Here is a 20,803-nt window from a genome sequence, read left to right as displayed (position 1 = left end):
TGTGTTCTTTATAAAAAATTGATGGAATAAATTGACTTCCCTCAAACAGTACTTGATGGAGTTAAATAGAAGTGCAGGAGACCTGACACAACTTTCTCCTTTATTCATTGATGATAACTGTGTCGCTGAAGCTGCTTCTATTGCCTAGAGATTAAGTAATGCTCATTACCATTCCTTGGATATTCTCAGAACTGTAAATGTGAAAATTCTTTGCCAACTTTTGTTTTATTATCTTTGGTTGAGCTGACTATTCTAAGGTCAAACTAGATAACTTGCAACCAGGTCAAAAGGTAATAACCCTGCTTATCACTCTTGACTTTTTTTCCTTTACTTCTGCTTTCCAGTTTCCGTCTGATCTTTCTTTGCCAACAAAAAATAAGGGGGATATTTTTTCCATTGTTATTATTAACGGTGTAATATTTTTGTTTTACACTTGCACCAAGAATCAGATGCCTTCATTCAAAAAATTATCAATTATTAATATTCTTCCTCATTTAGCTATTTATAACCTGAGAAATCTCAGTGTTTCTGACTCTCAGACAACTTATCTATCTCAAGTTTGTGCAAATTAGGATATGCTGTCATGGCACAATCATTTTAATCGTTTACTCCATTATCATATTTTTCCGTTATTTAACTATACTATTTATTACCTACGGATTTAAGGCATATCATTTTCGTTTTACCGCTTCTGAATTTCTCTCTTTCTCTCCTTCTCGTATTTTCCATTGTTGGTTAACGCTCTTCAGTTTCACCTAGCCTCAGAGTAGCTGATTAAGCAGTACCTCTGGCTTCTTTCGAGGTGTTGATGCTGTTAATCAATTAGCATGATTTTAGGCGACTATTTTTCCTTTAGTAGTTATAGGAATATAATATTTCCTTTGATTGAGGTCCCTGAATTAGTTATAGGATTTATTGAATTAATAAACCTACCCATGGGATGTAAAGGCATACCGACATACAAAATAAGCCTGTTCTTCTCAAATTCTTCAGTAACATCTAACTACTATCATGTCATCACCAAAAATAATTAAGAGAACTTAAAATTTTAGGTTCATTTTTTTTCTTCTGATAACTTTGAAATGTTTTACTAGTTTCCTGTGGAGAATCATCAAAATGGGAATACTTAATACAGGGTTGGGTCATTTCTGTCTTTTTACTTTTTCTGGACGGGTGGTGGGATTTCCTAAGAGTTACACCGGACGGAGAAACTTGACCGCTGGGTTGCTTCAGGTTATTGAGTTATTCTCTTATTAACTGTCTGATCTCCCATTGGTGATACTGCATAAGGTTTTGGTTCTAATTGTAGATAAGTACACTAAAATATTAACTTCTCACAAAGTCCTTCGATGGACGGGATATTCAAAGACATTTAATCATCCACTAATTTAGCTTCTCCTGTTTATACCATTAAAAAAAATGATCTAATCCTGGTTCCTGTACTTGGTCTAGAGGATTGGAGCAACAAAGAATTTTTTGTTGCTGCATTTACATTTTCTTTTTTTGTCATTTAAAAAGAAGCCTTTGAGTGATTAATTGTATATCTTTCACCTTAGAGAATCTGTTTTCATCCTCAATTGTGTAACAATATGATTTTTCCCCAGATATAATCACATTTAAGTAATTTGCAGGATCATTTGCTGATGAAGATATTGGAAGACAAAAAACAACTGTCTCCTCTGCTGTTGGAAATGCAACTTCACATATAGGATTGGAAGTTGCTATCACAAACCTCCAGGAGTACTGCAATGGTACGACAGCGAACTACTTATTTCTTTAACTACTGATGTTTTACTGCTCCTCATGGATTTATTCTAAAGCTGTGTTTGAAACTTCTGTTCTTCTTGACTAGCTAGTTTTTCAAGAACTACCACCCCGAGAAATGGAGACTCTGAAGTTTTAGAGGAGCATAATATATGATTGAACTTGTGTAGATAAAAAAAGTAGAGCAGAAGTAGGTTATTTGTTGGTAGAAAGATCTGAAGCATTAAGAACCTTCTGGCAACTCTACAACAAACTTCTTAAGAAATTTCTAGGTGCAAAACAGGTTGAGTGCTTTGCTTGCTTAGGTAGTTCTTCTGTTCAGGCACCAAGCAATAAGACCTGCTTTTTTATTACCCATGAGATCTATCTTGAAGATGGAACCACAAAACAATAATTTTTCATCTAATTAGCCCCCCCGTCCCAATTTATGGGAAGGTGTTTGATAGGACTTTGAGCTTAAGAATGAAACGAAGACTTTTGAAACGTGTTGTCTAGAATAAGCCATAGATATTTGTGTGACTCATCTCATTAAGGGTATACGTTTCAAGTCAAATTGTTACTAAATATAGAAGGTGTCCCTTTTGGGATTAAACTAAAAAGGAAATAGTGTCATATAATTGGGACGGGGGAGGAATCATTTCAATTTTAATCTTTATTTGACATCAATGATGTTCTGGTCTGGTATGAAAAACATGTTTGTCATCAATAGAAGTTCCAAAGACTTAAACCAACAGGATTTTCAATTATGAACCATGAGGTCCTTATGTTGTGTGTAGTCCAGCGTGAAGCACGTCTCAGACCATTGAACAGGCACAGTATCTTTGAAACTTGTAACATCGATCTCTTACTCTTTTTCATGTCTCTTTACTGTTTTTTCGTCTAGGAAGATGTATGGACAACTTAATAAAGGGATAAACGGATGTTCATTTGGTGCATCTGAATCCATAAGAATAATTAGAACAAGGAAAGAGGCCAATTAAACATCTGTTGTTAAAGTAAGAGCAATAATGCATGCTAAAATGCTATGATCTAGCTCCTTCAATGACCATATTGCTCTGACTCCTAAAATTTTGCACAATGATGTAAATACGACATATCATATTAGAAGACTATATCTTAAAAGGTCATAGAATTGCAAATACCTTTAGTTCATTCTCAGGTTTGTCGTTTTAAGTTTCAGAAAGTTTCTCGGGGAAAAGTAGCTAGTTCTGTTTAAACTTGTAAAAATTGATCATAGTAAACATTACTTGTGTAATTTCTCTGTAGTCTCAAATGGATTTTTTGATATGGGCACATAGTACTGCATTTTAAGATCTAAAGACGTACTAAACATAGTACTCAATTTTTACATTCGCTGTTTGGACGCCTAGCTTTTGTTTTCTTCTGATGGTTTTAGCTAGCTAATGTGCTCTTGGTTGACATTTATTTTATGTCTTTCCTGTGATGTCATATTCATTTTTTCATTTTAAAGGACATTCTAAGTAGTCTTCTTATTTGGTGAGCTGCTAGCCTTGGAAAACAGATTATTAGCTCGACTTGATACGGCTACACAGAAGTGTGATTTGTCTACAATGGGTGAATATGGTAAAATTTTGTCACACGTAAATTAAGCTGTTTCAGTAGACCTGTCATAAGTACTTCATGTTAAATCTCTATTAAACTTCCTGTAAACAGGGGATAACGTGAAAGGTTTTTATCTTTTCTCTGGAATTTGAACCTGATTCTTGGTGTTTTCAATTGAAAAGAATACTTCATAATTTGACATATTCGTTCTCCAAGCAGTTTAACAGGGGTACCAGTGCCATGCAACACTACGTGGGATTACGTCCCATGTTTGATATTGCGGTGATGAATGCAGATGCTAAATTGGTCCTTGGTGATGAGGGTGCCCAACCCAGCCCTAGCAATGTTGCTCATGGCCTTTCTTCAATGTTTAAAGAAAATGCAGGTTATTTTGGTTGAAGTTTATAAAACAGCATTTCTCTTCTAAATGCATGCCTTTTGAATTTTAACACATTAGGTTTCTTCCAGACACGGTGCGAAAAGAAGCAGCCACTATAGCAGCAGTTTTCCCTTCCCCTAAAGATGTAATGTCGATATTAGTTCAGGTATGGTTGATAACTACTTATGGTGTGCTTGAGGCAGTTATTGTCTATCTTGTTTTTGTATGATGGTGCTGCAGCAGCAAAAGAAAACAAGGCCAGGCTTGTCGTCGCAGAGCATTAACAATATATGCATATAAAGAATAACATATCAGTGGACGTGCAACAGTTAATTTAGACAAAAACAATTTCTGTCTGCCTGATATTTTCCATTCCAGTAAAGTGCTTACTGAGTGAGTGTTTCCACAAAAAATGCAATTATGGAACTGGTAACTAATAGATTGAGGTTATGATTAGCGTGTCTTGGAGGGTCGTGTTCCAAAACTTCAAGAGAAGCTCCTACTAAAACCATCTCTTGTTAACCCACCTCCCATGGCAGAAGGCAGACTTGTATTAGTAAGTGATGTTGCAGAGATTGTTCATTTCTATCAGAAGAGGAAAATATGGACTTTGGCTGACTCTTTTGTTGCCTTTGAATGTTCAGTATCTCAGATTTCTTGCTGTCGCATATGAGAAGACACAAGAGTTTGATAAGGAGTTGCGAAGTGTTGGATGTGATGACTTGGATGTTGAAGGTAGAAATGAAATGAACCTTTGTGCCATCTCATTATTACCTTAATATAGCTGTTTGAAATGTAATAAATATGCTATAAAACAGAGGTGGAATGTGCCAGGATCTGCATATGACTACTTAATTTGGCGAACATGCTGGTATTTTAAGGATTTACCTTACAGAGACATGTAAATGCATGATATAAGCCTCATGAGTCTTCATTCTAATTTCTCTGTCAACTAGGACAGTTAATGACAAGGTTCTGAAGAAATAAAGAGTTTTCTATTATGGGCATATTATGCACTTCACGGAGAGATGAAATTAAAAAAAAAGAGATAAAGGAGGACAGGGTGTTCAGCAAAAGTGGGAGGGAAATACAGATTCTCGAAGAAATTTGAGTATTAGGTATTGCTAGATGTCCAGGTTCTTAATGAAAGAGAAGTCTTGACACCCATGTTTTGTTCTTTTCCGTCGTTGAAGCATGTACTGCTTCCGATATTAATGATCAATTAATATTGTAGACTCGTTTTTCTCCTTTACCTGTTTAAGAGAAACAGCAAATACATGCGAGTCTATATCAAATCTTGAAGTGTTATGTTTCTTGTAATTTGCTAAGATTGTTTCTACATCTAACTTCAGTTCCAAATATTATAGAAAACGTTCTGGTCCTGTTAGGTTACTTACTGTGGTTTACTACTATGGTTCATTTGGGTACTAGAATCAGTTTCTTGAAGATATTCACTTTTGTTTTTACCACGAGGTCAATCTAGATGGTCTTGACCATAGGTTATTTCCATTTATAATTTGTTGAACTGGCTTTGTTTATGTCAATTATATTTGTGATCTCCATTTTCTTCTGGTTCAGGTTTGACAGAATCATTGTTTCTACCACACAAAGATATATACATAGAGTGTGACCAAGCCTTTCTTAAACAACTTTACAAAGCTAAGGTTTGTGACAATTTCTCCTTCTGAACAGTCTCATCATTCTAGTTTCTGTTTAAGGCACTCCTTTCTCTCTATTGCTTAGGTAAAACAAGGAAAATTTGGAAGAAGCTATTTCCACAATGAAAACAATCAGAACTCCTAAATGAAGTAAAGAAATTATTGGTTGTCAATTTTCTGGTTCTAGGGAACCTTGAAATATTTCTGTTCAAAAGCACCTAGTAGGTGCAATGTAAATTGCAAAATCTTTGCTCCACATAGGATCTTACCAAATCAAACTTAGCTTGCATGAAATTTGGTATACTAGCTGACAAGGCTACCTGCTTCTGGACAGCATTAAACAATATTGAAGGTCCACAATGTTATTGTAACAATAGATGCCCAACAACTTTCTGAACTTATAGATGTTTATGAAAGTGTTCCACCTGTAACATATCATTCTGGTGGCCTTCTCTTGAACAATTTTGAGCAGACCTCTTGTTTTAATTTGCATATGGATGAACTGCGTAGTGAAAGTCAGCTATCCAGCTCTGAGTCGTCTGGGACAGTTGGACGCTCAAAAGGTGCTTCAATAGTACTTTCTAACCCGGAAACTTCTGTCACTGTGGTAACAGAGTATGTTCGTTGGAACGAAGAAGCAATATCCAGATGCAGTTTGTTTTACTTACAGGTATATATGACATGTTTCAAGATGTTACTGAAGTTGTACCTTCATCATCTCTCAGTTTTTTTCCTTTGGCTTGAAAATCAAAAGGAACTAATTATTGTATCAAGGCTTGTGCCGGAGTAGATTCATTCACATCATGTTCGTTTTCAAGTCCAGTAGAATTTTTGACCTATTTTATTAAAAAGATGCTTTAGGCTAGTCAGATTAGAATTTAGATTGAAAAGATGTTTATCCATATGACTGTTGGTAGTGATTGTGTATGTTCCTCTACTTTGGATATCATGTATGCGGAGATTCCCCTTGGCACAGTAGTAAATTATTTATTACATAGACAGGTTAGTTGAATAGTTAAAGAGCTATAGTTGACATACATACAGAGGGAGTGAGAATCTTCTCCATACTTTCTTTAGTAAGTAATATAAATTTTATACAGAAGACCTCAGCAACAAGACTGTTCTGATTTTATGCAAAACAGCTAGATTTGTCACTTAGAAATGTAGGCAATAGACAAAATCCAGTACTGTATCAATACAACCATTCCTTCACATCAACCTGTAATCCTACAGAAAAAACTTTTATTTTGTAAAAAGACTTCCAACTTTTGGCAAAACAGGAATCTGATTTCTCTTGAAACACATGTGATCTCTTTCTAGCCAAACGGTCCAAAATATACATCATGGAATTATTCTCCATTCCTACATCTGATCCTTATCTTTTCTCCTTGACAACTTATTACTGTTTGTTTTAAACTGAAGGCACTGCCACTAGATTCAATATAAGTTCAATAATGTATACCATATTTGCCAAGTAAAGTTACAATGTGGCCTGTAGTAATCAAGTATGTTGTAGTTATCTTTTTTTAGTGTCTTCTGCCGCTGGTACACGTCTTTAGGCCATTCTCCTAACTTGATGATCTATTTGTTGACTGTTATACTTTAGTAGATAAAAACCTACAGGGATTAGCTAATTGATTATACCTCTTATACAGCCTGCTGCACTTGCTGCTAGCATTAAACCTATTTTCACATGCCTTCTGGACCAAGTAAGTTCATCACCTCCTTTTACATTTATAGTTTGTTTCAATTGTTGTCGTCTTTTAGTTCTTTCATCATGTCACTGGGAGCATGCATTAATCAAGTAGGAAATTCATAGAAGGTACAATATATATCTTATGTGACATATATCTAAAATATGTGTTTGTGTGTGTGCCTCTATATATATATCTGTAGTCTTCTGCATGTTTAGAATTCATTAAGCAATATCTCTAATGCAGAATAAGGAGTTCTATTTTCACTGTTTGCTTTTGCATGTTGAAATATCTAGCATTTGTATAGAAACATCTCCGATGATGAAAGATAAATTACATTAAACTTTGGTAATATCATTTTGCTTTATTGTGGGATAAAAGAGCTTTGACAGGTGTTATAAGAGTTGGAGGAGACGAGCAAATCTCCCAAAATCTTTGGTTGCACATTACTTTTTTACCCTAGTCATGAATGAGTGTATCAATAATATACAAAATGGGATTCAATGGAGTATGTTATTTGCAGAAGTTATTGTTTTAATCGCCGAAAGCCCTAAACAAGCGAAGTCAAACCAAAAGTTTGAGCCATGGAGAAGCACTCTAGAGTAATGGTCTTAGGAAAAGTAGAAGTAACCAAAAATCATATAGACTCTAAGTTAGCCAACACAAGAAGAAAGGAGTGAGATGACTATATGCAGTCAATTCATCTAGATGAAGTTGCACGACAGAATTAAAATAGGTTCACTGGAATAGAGAAATGTTAAGGTTGTGCTATGCGTTCAGAGGATACTTACCAAATTAAAAGGTAACTTCTCCAGAATGTTAATGAAATCTGTAATTATATATGGACGCAATGTTTAGCCTCCAAGCCTCAACATGTCCACAAAATGAATAGAATTGTTAGTGGAACACATACATTGGGTCCTCATCCTGGGTTCACTAACAACAGGTCTGGTGTTTGTTAGTGGAACACTTACATTGGGTCCTCATCCTGGGTTTACTAACAACAGGTCTGGTGTTTTATTAGTGGAACACTTACATTGTTGTCCTTATCCTGGGTTCACTAACAACAGGTCTGGTGTTTGACAAGAATCCTTTTAGTTCTGGTAGAAATTATATTTTGATGCACAAATAAGTACATGGTTTAGAGGATCACTAGTCGTTTGATAACCCCTTTAGGACAAATTATTGGGTAATGAAACAGGACAAATAGAGCTGAGTGGTTACTGAGGTTCCATCTTACCAGACCCAACTAATTTGGAAAGAGGCGTAACAGTAGTTATGGTACAATTGTTTTCTCACTCTAGACTTTTGCAGGTCAGTCAATACATAATAGGAGGTCTTGAAAGAGCCAGAGAAGGCCTTACTGAGGCTGCTGCCTTGAGGGAAAAACAGTTGCTGGGAACTAGTGTTAGCCGAAGAGTTGCTGCAGCAGCTGCTACTGCCGTAATTATTCCAGTCTTTTCTTTTGATCTAGAGTTTTGTACTTTATATACATATAAATATTAAGCGACCATCTGTCTTGTTGTATGATTGGTTTTATATAGGCAGAAAATGCAGCTGCTGCTGGTGAAAGCAGTTTCAAATCTCTCATGGCATCTGTGCAACGTTGTGGAAGCAGTGTGGCTATTTTGCAGCAAGTAGGTTGTTTTGATGCCAGTGGAGTCAATTTAAATTTATATAGATGTAGCTTTAACTCAATTGCACTTAACTCCTGGTTTTCTTTAGTATTTTGTGAACTCCATATCGCGGCATTTACTTCCTGTGAAGAAATGGCAACAGCTATGTCACGTGCAGAGAGTGTTGCTTGTAAGGGTCTTCAACAGTGCATTGAAACTGTCATAGCAGAGGTTTGTGATTTAGAATATTTATTCTTCTGTATAGGCTTGATAAGTGCTATATGTGGGACACTTATCCTCCCTAGGCAAAGTATCTCATTGGTCACTTTTACCAGCCACTTAATGTTTTCCAACTCTTGCATCTGTCCTCTAAAACCAAACATTTTGTTTGACATCATGTTCCCCTTGGACTGCTTTCAGGTAGAAAGGCTACTGTCAACTGAACAAAAGGCAACAGATTATCGATCACCTGATGATGGCATTATCCCTGACCATCGGCCAACAAGTGCTTGTGCATGGTGAATCCCTATATTAATTAGAAGATGCACATATGTTAGTCTTTTTTATAGAAAGATGTATTCTTGAAACATCAAGAACATATCCAAGTATGAAATTTCAGTTGATCTTGTGATTGCTTTCCTCTTTATATCTGGCGTAGTATATTTTAAGATCTTTTGAATTTACGTCTTTTTTGGCAATCATTTAGTTTCATTTTACTGGTATACTAATATTATATCTACAACCAGTGCTGTTGCATACCTTTCCCGTGTGCTTGAGTCGGCTTTCACTGGACTGGAAGGGTTTAACAAACAAGCCTTCCTGACTGAACTGGTATGTTACTGTTCTTATTGCTGTCACTATTACTTTTAGTCCAAAACCTTGATGCCGGAAATTTTCTCTCAAGTATCCTTTTTCCCAAGAAAAGTTGAGTGTGTTATAGATAGCACCAAGAAAGTGCTATCAAAAGTATTTACAATCGAGACAAAGAAACCCATCGCTTTGTATTCTTAAAGGCATTCTATCAGATCTATCACTTCTCTTTTTTATCTGTTAGGTAAAGTTATCTTCTTGTAATTTCTTAGGTTAATGCTGTTTCCAGATGCACGATAACTGATCCTTGACCCAATCGGTCATTTTTATTGTTTCAGAGAGTTCTGTTTCTTGAAATTGTTCGGTAGCTTGTTCGAAATTGTATAATCAACTGAATTTACCTTTACACATGTCCTAGCCTGTAACTCTCAAAAATCACCAATTAACAAAGCCACCCATGATATTGATCTGCTAAGAATATACACATGGTTAGTTTGTGCATACACACATTTGTTGTGCAAATGGTAGGAAGAAATTGAAACTTGTCTCTGCATCCATTTTAGTGCTATGTATTTCTGTCGTGTCGGGTTATTCAGTAGTGTCTAAATTATCTGCAACTTATTGATTCTGTATTTAGTTTTCTTTGCCAAAATTTCTTATATTGATACTATGTTTGTCTATTTTAAAAATGTTCTTATAGGGGAATCACTTGCACAAGGGGTTTCTTAACCATTGGCAAAAGTTCACTTTTAATCCTAGGTAATTCCTTTCTGTAGTTCATTCGATTTAGTAGCAGCAGCAGAAGAAGAAATTATAGTAGTTTCTAGATATATCAAGGTTGACTGGTACAGGTATTGCAGCTATTGCCACATCATTTATGTCTAATTCTAAGATAATTGTGGTATATGATGGTAGGCATATAAGCAAGAAAAGACCTAACTTTGTCGAACAAGCAAGGACTTGGCGTTCTTCCTCTATGAATAACGCAATGTGACACACAGCAGATCAGTTAGAAGGGAAAAACAAATCGATCACACATCCTCTCACTTCCTCACAAATGAAGCGTTTGACCTTAATAAGCCTAAGCCTGCCCTTCACATCCAAAACTGAAAAATCATTTTCTTTGTGGTCAAATTGCAGGAAAGATAGATTCCTGAGAGCATTGCAAGTATAAACAAACATAAAAATGCTGGTTTTTGCACTAGATCATAAAACTAAAGTTATTTTTAGTTAAATGTTAGCATATTCGTGAGAAAGTTATGGCAAGACTTATTTGTGTTAGATTACATGAAATATGGATTCATGTGAGCAGTGCATATATATGGAGAACATAAAAGGCTTGATTTTAGCTCTAGAGCATAAAATCAAATGTACTTTGAGTTATATGCACTCTGATAATTGGGGCATCAATTTTTTCATCTGAAGGGATAGCACAAGCATAAAGTCCTTGTAGTTTCAAGAAGTAAAAGTCTTCGACTGAGGAGATAATAAAGCAAGTCAATGTTTTAGAATATGAACAGATCAGTAATGTGATAGACCTTACTGCTGAAATACAAAATAAAGGATCAAGAACTGCTATTTCACACTAGATTCACTGATATTACAACAATCACGAGTACGCTACTAATATAATAAATCACATCCTAAGACAATAATAAACTTAGTTATATAATCATAAAGATCACAACCTTTCTGGACATTCGAGAGACTAGAAACTCTCCCAGAATTCCTTTTCTTTATTTTCTGAGTGTCCTTTTTCACTGCCCTGCCCCTATTTCTAAAGGAAAAACCACCCATTAAATGTGTAACTGTCTCATGACTACCCTTCCCTATAAGAATCAACTTGTCCTCATTACCTTTCCCTATAAGAATCACCTTGTCCTCAAGGTGAAAGTCCGGAAATTATTGATCGATGATTGCATATTCCTCCCAAGTATTCTCAAAGTCTGATAGGTTCTTCCACTTGATTAGCACTTCCAATTTTCCATTGATTAGCTTCCTGATCTGTCTCACTGCCTCAGGCTCAACTTGAAGCTCCAATTCTTGGGTAAGAAATGGAGGTAGGTTTTGAGCAGAAGTAGTTCGAAGCAAGCATTATCTCACCTGTGAAACATGAAACATTAAATGAATATGTGTTCCAACTGGTAACTCCAACCGATAAGCTACAGATCAATCTTTTCCAGAATCTTGTGAGGACCATAAAAACGGGGACTGAGTTTTTCATTGATCTTCTTAGCCAAAGAACGTAGTTTGTAGGGCCGAAGTTTGAGATATACTAGTTCACCAATCTTAAAAGTCAGTTCTCTACGATGTCGATCAACTTGATTCTTCATTCTTTGTTGTGCTTGTAACAAATGTTCTTTGAGTTCGGTTAAGATCAGATTTCTAGTACGCACCTGCTCATTTACTTATTCAACCGCTGAAGTAGTGTCATTCATGTGAAAAATTGATGATGGATCCCTTCCGTATAATGCTTTAAAGGGTGTCATACCTGCAGATCTATTAAAGAATGTGTTCAACCAATACTCAGCCCAAGATAACCAGTGGAACCATTCTTTAGGATTTTCTCCTGCCATACAACGGAGATATGTTTCTAAACTCCTATTCACAACTTCTGTTTGCCCATCAGTTTCTGGATGATCAGAAGAGCTATACCTTAAGGTAGTGCCTGCTAGCTTGAATAGTTCCTTCCAAAAGTGGCTTATGAACACACAGTCACGATCAGACACAATAGACTTAGGAAATCCATGCAATTTAACCACTTCCTTAATGAATACAGCTTCTACATATTTTGTTATTGTTACTTGATTCATCTCGACCAGAAATCCTTGGTTTCCTTTCGTTAAGAAATTAGTCATGGGTTTCAGTGATACTACTGTTCGAACCACCTCTGGACCGACCCCCTCGAAGCGACACCAATCTTCCTACATCTTTGAATTTCATGGTAAAAAGTTTCCAATTCACCCTCATCTTTCCTAATGTGGCTAACCATTCAATCCCTAATACCACATCAATTCCCCTCAATTCAAATCGAAAATATTGTTGGTTGATTTGGACTCCTTGCACATCTATCCTTACCTTTTTGCACACTTCACTCCCACAAACCTGCTGACCATTAGCAATTGTTACTTCAAATCCTTTGGTCTTCTTAATAGGTTATTGCAGACGATGAGCGAGGGTGGATGATATTAAATTATGGGTAGCTCCACTATCGACCAAAATTATCACATCGTGTCCATGAATCTTCCCCACAAGTTTTATTGTTCTACCTCTTGTAAGGCCCACAACTGAATTCATATCAACACCATCATAGTACCTTTCATTTCCCCTTCAACTACATCTTCTGCTGTAGACTCAAACAATTCCTCTGTTTCGTCTTCATCAGTGTTGGGTGCCTATCAGATAATCAATAGGTTAAGCTTCCTATTATTACAACGATGATTAGGGCCAAATTTTTCATCACATCTGAAACATTACCCTAACTCTCTTTTTCAGGCAAATTCTGAATCATACAACCTTTTGAATTGTCCTTTAGACTTTGCTACTGCAGTCCCGTTGAAGCTAGTCGACTTTGTGGTAGTATGCACTGATGAATCAGTGTTACGACTTGCTACTCCGGCTCTTGTGTCACGAGATTCAAGAATGTTTGGAACTCGGTTATAATTGGGTCTAAACCCAACTGGTTTATTACTTGCACTTCCTCTGCCTGATCAAATTTAAAACCTTGTACTTCCTGCAAAACATAATTTTGATCCTCCACCTTTTGAGCAATCTCCGTTATCTCCCTCAAGGTTTCAGCCTGAAACAACATCACTTTTGCTCAAATTTCCTCTTTCAGCCCATTTAAAAATACTCCAGATAACATTCCATCAGATGCTTCCTTCATAGATGCTGAGACCTTCTCAAATTCTTCATGAAACACGACAACTGTGCTAACCTGCTTCATCCCCATTAACACAACATATTGATTGATTTTTTGAGAATGATGAAATCGGTTCAACGACTCTCTTTTGAAGTCCTCCTAGGTTAACATTTGTTTTTGAGATTCCATCCAATAATACCAATTTAAGGCTTTTCCTTCAAAACATACACCTGCTGCTTGTAATCTTTTCGCTTCAGTAATTTCATTCATGGTAAAATATCGCCTCAACTTTGAAAATCCATCCCAAAGGACCTCTCCTTCCAAAACTGGTAGTTATAATTTCTTGAACTTCTTCCCATCTTTTTCTCCAACCCAGTTGACATTGCTTCCCTCTTCTTGATTTCCAATAGATCTGGTTTGAGAAGGAGATGCTTCTGCTATCATAGTTATCCCTTGTTCTTCGATTCTAGCAAGAGTCTCTGTCATTTCTTGAAACCATCCTTCCAGTTTTCTGATATCTTCTCTTACTCCTGTCAAATTTGTCTCCACTTGTTCAACTCGTCCCTCCATTCTACTCACCATCCCTGAACGTTACTGCTCTAATACAAATTTGATAGACCTTACTGATGAAATACAAAATTAAGGAACAAATACTGGTGTTTCACACTAGATTCACTAATATTACAACAATCACGAGTACATTACTAGTATGATAAATCACATCCTAGACAATAATGAACTTAGTTATATAATCATAAAGAGCACAACCTTTCTAGACATTCGAGAGACTAGAAACTCTCCCAAAATTCCTTTATTTTCTGAGTATCCTTCTTTTTCACTACCGTGCCCCTATTTCTACAGGAAAAACCACCCATTAAATGTGTAACTGTCTCATGACAGTTACTAAGTTTCTTACTTATTTATTCTGGTCTCCTGGAATAAGTTTTTATTACTCGAGGCACATCTTAATGTCCTGAAAAGAATAACAAAGAAAGGAAGCAGATGTCTCGAAGAAGACAATATACATAATCCAGAAAGCACTCTGGATTAAAACCAACATCTATCAATGGTTAGAGAAACATAAAACGTAAAAGTTTGTGCTTGGTATCTGGTTTGACATTTAGGTGAATTCCCCTATTTGTAATGCACATCTGTTGAAAGTTGCTTCATCTACCGAAATTCTCTCTGACTTTTGCAGTGGAGGCTTGCGTTTGAAGCGTGACATAACAGAATATGGAGAGTTTGTTCGTAGTTTCAATGCCCCTCAGGTTGACAAGAAATTTGAACAACTTGGAATGTAAGTTGCAAGGTTTCTCGAAATTTTAGGCCTCATACAAAATATAATTTCCTCTAATGTTTCCTGTTTTGACTCTTGCTTCAGCATAGCGAATGTGTTTATTGTTGCTCCTGAAAGTCTAGGCCCGATGTTTGAGGGAACTCCAAGCATTAAGAAAGATGCTCAAAGGTGACTAAGATGTTTACATATTCATGTTCTTTTTTTGTGTTATGAATGTGTTCACGTGAAAGGTCTACTTTGTTGAATCCATCCCATTTTTTGGTCAACTTTAGCTATTCAATTGATATACGCAATTGTTAAAAAGAAATAATAATTGGAGTTGAAAATAAAAGATTTGGTGACTGACAAATTGGTAAGATATGCAATCAATTTTGACTTTGCTATATTTACCTATGTCATTAGTAACACATGCATGATTTTATCCTTCTATAAATAGACTATTCTTGCTCATTTGTAGAACACACCAAGTTAGAGAGAAAAACCATTTTGAGAACAAAGTGAGGTATTCCATAGACTATAGAAGAAAAATAGTATGTGAAGAAAAATAGAGTGTGAGCGATATTTTAGTAAGGTGGAAACCAAAAGTGTTGTTCTTCTTGAGTGTATAGTAGTCACTTTGAGTATTGTATTCATGACTGCACAGTGTAAAATTCCTTACTATAGTAATATCAGTTTCTCCTCTTGACCCGTATTTTTTTCCCCTTATTTAGAAGGGTTTTCCACGTAAAATTCTTGGTTTCATTATTTTCTCATTTTATTTACATTACTTTTACCATATATATTTTTGTGTTTATCCGTGTTTTTCCCGACAAACTGATATCAAAGTCGAGTATGCTCTGTAGTTGCATCATAATTTGAACTTCCACATCAGAAAAGATTTACTTTGATTTGCGATAACAATATTTTTTGGGGAAAAAACAATGGAAGTCAACACAAGTAGAATGATTACTTTGAATGGATTTAATTATGCCATTCGGAAGGGGGAAATGGAAGATCTTCTTTATGTCAAGAACTTTTACAAACCAGAATTTACCACTGTAAACCTGATAATAAAACAGATGAAGAGTGGAATCTGTTGCACATACATGTTTGTGGATTCATCAGGCAATGGGTCGACGATAATATGTTGAACCATATTTCTGGGGAGACACATGCTCGAACCCTATGGGAGCATCTTGAAAGTTTGTATGCTCGGAAGACTGGAAATAACAAAATGTTCTTAATAAAGCAGATGTTGAATTTAAAGTATCATGATGGTTCTTCGAGACCATCTGAAGAATTTTCAGGGGATCATGAACCAACTACTTGATTACCTACCAGACTCTTGGGAAACATTTAGAACTTCATCATCAAATTCTGCTCCGAATGGTGAGATCTCTATAAATTCTACCAAGAGTAGTGTCTTGAACGAAGAGATGAGGAGAAAAGTCAAGGGTCTTCTTCGTCGGATGTCCTGATAACTGGCCCCATGGGGAGAAACAAAATTCGTGGTTCTCAGTACAGAGAACAATATAGGAGCAAATTCAGATGCAGACTTAAGGATATTGAGTGCTATCATTGTGGCATGAAATGGCACACAAATAAGTTCTGCAGGAAGTTGAACAGGGAAAACAAAATCAAAGAGAAAACAAAAGAAGATGGCAATGAAAATTGCCAAGCCACTGTTACCATCGAAGATCTTGTTACTGTCCTTGATGAAGGATATGATAAATATTGCTTGTGATGAGTCAAGCTGGGTTGTGGACACTGGTGCCGCATCTCATGTGACACAAAGGAGGGATTTTTTCTCTTCCTATACTCCTGGTGATTTTGGAACCTTAGTATAGGTAATGAGACTATTTCTAGGGTGGTTGGTATTGGTACAATTTGTTTGGAAACTAGTGTTGGAACTAAACTAGTTTTGAACAATGTGAAACATGCTCTTGATGTTCATTTGCACCTAATTTCTGTGGTGTTTTAGATGATGAAGGATATGTTAGTACCAACAGTGATGGAAAATGGAAGCTCATTAAGGGTTCCTTAGTTGTGGCTCGTGGTAACAAAGTCGTGGTCTATACTAGACTACGACATATGCTTGTGATGATATGGTGAATGCGGTTGAGAGTTATAACCCTCAACGTTATGACACAAGAGACGTAGCCACATCAGTGAGAAAGGACTTAATGTTCTAGCCAAGAAGAATTTTTTGTCAAATTTCAAAAGTGCTAAATTAGAAAATTGTGAGCACTGCTTGACTGGTAAACAAAATAGAGTTTTGTTTAAGGATTATCCTCCTTCGAGAAAGATAAAGCTGCTTGAGTTGGTGCACTCTGATTTATGTGGTCCAATGAAGACAAAGAACATTGGGTGCACTCTTTGTCACTTTCGATGATGATTGCTCAAGAAAACTTTGGGTCTATGTCTTAATGTCTAAAGACCAAGTGTTAGGTGTCTTCAAGCAGTTTCAGGCTTCAGTTGAAAGAGAAACTGAAAAGAAACTGAAATGTATTCGTACTGATAATGGTGGTGAATATTGTGGACCATTTGACGAATACTGCAAGCATCAAGGTATTAGACACCAGAAGACTCCTCCCAAGACTCCTCAGCTTAATGGTTTGACTGAAAGGAAGAACAGGACCTTGATGGAAAGAGTTAGATGTTTGCTTTCTGAAGCAAAGTTGCCGAACTCATTTTGGGGTGAGGCTTTATTGACCGCTGCACATGTTATTAATCTATCTCCTGTTGTTGCTTTGCAAAGTGATGTACCAAATAGTGTTTGTATGGAAAGGATGTTTACTATGACCATTTGAGAGTATTTGGTTGCAAGCCTTTGTACATGTGCAAAAAGATGAGAGGTCAAAGTTAGATGCCAAGACAAGCCAGTGCATCTTCACTGGATATGACCTTGATGAATTTGGTTACAGTCTATATGAATTTGTGAGAAGCCTTGATATTATTTTCATGGATAATCAAACAATTGAAGATATTGACAAAGCGGAGAAGGTAGAATTGTTAAGTTTTGATGGTATAGTTCATCATGATGACGTTTCTCACACAAGTGTGCATGATGTTGTTGGTCATAATAATTATTATGACGCCCAGAATCATGTATCTCATAAATATGTTAGTGTTGATAATAACAATGATATTGTTATTGATGATCATGTGCTCATGAAGTTGTGGACGAATCAAATATTCTGCTTCGGAGGTCCACAAGAAAATGGTTTCCTTTCTCCCTTTATTCAGCCAATGAGTATGTGTTACTCACTGACGGGGGAGAACCTGAATGTTATAAGGAGGCCATGGAAGATGATCACAATGATCTATGGATTGAAGCCATTCAAGATGAGATGAAGTCTCTGCATGAGAACCACACTTATGAGTTGGTAAAATATCTTAAGGGCATGAGAGCTTTGAAGAAAAAATGGGTGTTCAAAGCTAAAGTTGAAGAACACAACTTGAATCCTAGATACAAAGCTAGATTGGTTGTAAGGGATCTGGTCAAATGAAGGGTATTGGCTTTGACTAAAAATTTTCTCTTGTTGTGAAAATGTCCTCGATTCGCACAATTCTAGGTTTGGCTGCTAGTCTTAATTTAGAGATTGAGCAAATGGATGTGAAGACGGCTTTCATTCTTGGTAATCTAGAAGAAGAGATTTATATGGAACAACCTGAGGGCATCAAAGTAGATGGTAAAGAAAATTTTGTGTGCAAACTCAGAAAGAGTCGATATGGCCTAAAGAAAGCTCCTAGACAGTGGTACAAGAAGTTTTAATCTGTTATGGAGGAGCAAGACTATAAGAAGACTTCTTCAGATAATTGTGTATTTGTACAAAAAAATTTTGAGAATGATTTATCATCCTTTTGCTGTATGTGGATGATATGTTGATTGTGGGCAAGAATACTTCCAAGATTGACGAGCTGAAGAAAGAGTTGTGTAAGTCTTTTTCTATGAAAGACTTGGGCCATGCCAAGAAAATTTTGGACATGAGAATTACTCGTCTCAGAGATAAAAGGAAAATTTATTTGTCCCAGAAGAAGTACATTGAACGTGTACTAAAGCGCTTCAATATGAAGAATGCTAAGCCTGTTTGTACACCTCTTGCTGGTCATATGAAGTTGAGCAAGAAGATGTGTCCTACAGCTAGGGAGGAAAAAGAGAATATGGCCAAAGTTCCATATTCCTCCGTCGTAAGAAGTCTAATGTATGCAATGGTATATGCACTAGACCTGATATTGCTCACGCAGTTGGTATTGTCAGCAGATTTCTCGACAATCCAGGAAAGGAGCATTGGGAAGCTGTGAAGTGAATATTCAGGTATCTTAGAGGAAGCTCAGATGAATGCTTGTGTTTTGGAGCATCAACTCCAATTTTGAAAGGCTATACCGATGCTGATATGGCAGGTGACCTTGATAACAGAAAATCCACCACTGGATATTTGTTTACTTTTTCTTGCGAGCTATATCATGGAAGTCGAAGTTGCAGAAGTGTGTTGCACTATCTACAACTGAAACTGAGTATATTGCGGCTACTGAAGCCGGCAATGAGATGATATGGCTAAAGCGATTTCTTCAAGACCTTGGTTTGAATCGGATGGAGTATATTGTCTATTGTGACATCTAGAGTGCAATAGACTTGAGTAAGAACTCCATGTACCATGCAAGAACAAAACACATCGACGTCAGATATCATTGGATTCGTGAGGAAGTGGAGAGTGAATCATTTCACATAAAAAAGATCCACACAAGTGAAAATCCTTCAGATATGCTGAACAAGACGATATCGAAAGACAAGTTCGAGTTATTCAAAGAACTTGAGGGTATGAGCTCTCTCTAAAGAAGATGAAGATACCTTCTTCCAGTAAATGGGATTGGAGGGGGAGATTTCTTGAATCCATACCATTTTTGGTCAACTTTAGCTATTCATTGCTACAAGCAATTGTTTAAAAGGATAGTAATTGGAGTTGAAAATAAAAGATTTGGTGGTTGACAAATTGGTAAGATTTGTAACAATTTTTAACTTTTCTATATATACCTATGTCATTAGTGACATAGAAGTGGTTTTATCCTTCTATAAATAGAGAATTCTTCCTCATTTGTAGAACACACCAAGTTAGAGAGGAAAATCATTTTGAGAGCAAAGTGATGTATTCCATAGATTATAGAAGAAAAATAGTCTATGAAGAAAAATAGAGTGTGAGCGATATTTTAGTAAGGTGGAAACCAAAAGAGTGTTTTTCCTTTTGAGTGTATGGTAGTGACTTTGAGTATTGTATTCATGACTACACAATGTAAAATTTCTTACTATAGTAATATCAGTTGCTCCTCTTGACCCGGAGTTTTTTTCCCCTTATTTAGAAGGGTTTTCCACGTAAAATTCTTGGTGTCATAATTTTTTCATTTTATTTACATTACTTTTACCATATATATTTTTGTGTTTATCCGTGTTTTTCCCAACACACTTCGTTTTTGTTAATAACTAAATTTTTTCTTTCTGAATAGTAATGTAACAAAAGGTTGAATGACTTGTATATTATTTAAGGTTGTCTGCTGTACAAGTTTAAGGCGGATAGTTTTCTGAATTCTTTCTTTTATCTGCAAACTCAGGTTTATTCAACTCCGCGATGATTAAAAGAATACAAAACTTGCATCAAAGCTCAGCTCCTTGTGGAGTTAGCTTAGTTGCATCAGAAATTACATCCTCAAGATAAAAAATCCCTTTGTACTTGTAGCCTATATATATGGCAAAGCTCTTCCATCTCATATTGGATCTTTATATTTCTGAACAGGAAAATATGGGGAAGATTGTTGCTATATTGTTAATGATCGACAAGAAACATATAGTTTTTTCTTGGTATAAAGATGTATCTTTTCCTATGCGGAAACTCTTTGCACTTGCAAAAAAATACACATTCTTCACACCTAGTAAGACTTGTTATGGGTCGGACAGTGGTTTCCCTGCTTATTATGGGTCTGGCCGTGTTTGAAACCTCAGAAAAAAAGCTGCTATGTCTTCCCTTCTTTTGCTTCTCCTTCCTCTTCAGTATGCAGTTACAAAAGCAGGCTAAGTTTGAACAGTAGCTATCATCAATTTCTTCATAATGAAATGTTTCAAATGACCAGTTATTTACCTTTTTATTTCACAAGGTCCCTTTTTCAAACTTCACTAGTAAAATTACAT

The 20,803-nt window shown here is 36.1% G+C and overlaps 1 pseudogene; it reads left to right on the top strand.

Annotated features, from left to right (window-relative positions):
* The window catches only part of LOC107001098, a 39,828-nt pseudogene extending 19,529 nt beyond the window's left edge, over positions 1 to 20,299 (top strand).
* The last annotated feature ends 504 nt before the right edge of the window (positions 20,300 to 20,803 follow it).

This window comes from Solanum pennellii, chromosome 10, assembly GCF_001406875.1.
Source record: "Solanum pennellii chromosome 10, SPENNV200".
NCBI classification, from domain to species: Eukaryota; Viridiplantae; Streptophyta; class Magnoliopsida; order Solanales; family Solanaceae; genus Solanum; species Solanum pennellii.
Note: the sequence above shows the minus strand (reverse complement) of the source record. Positions and strands in the feature narration are given on the sequence as shown.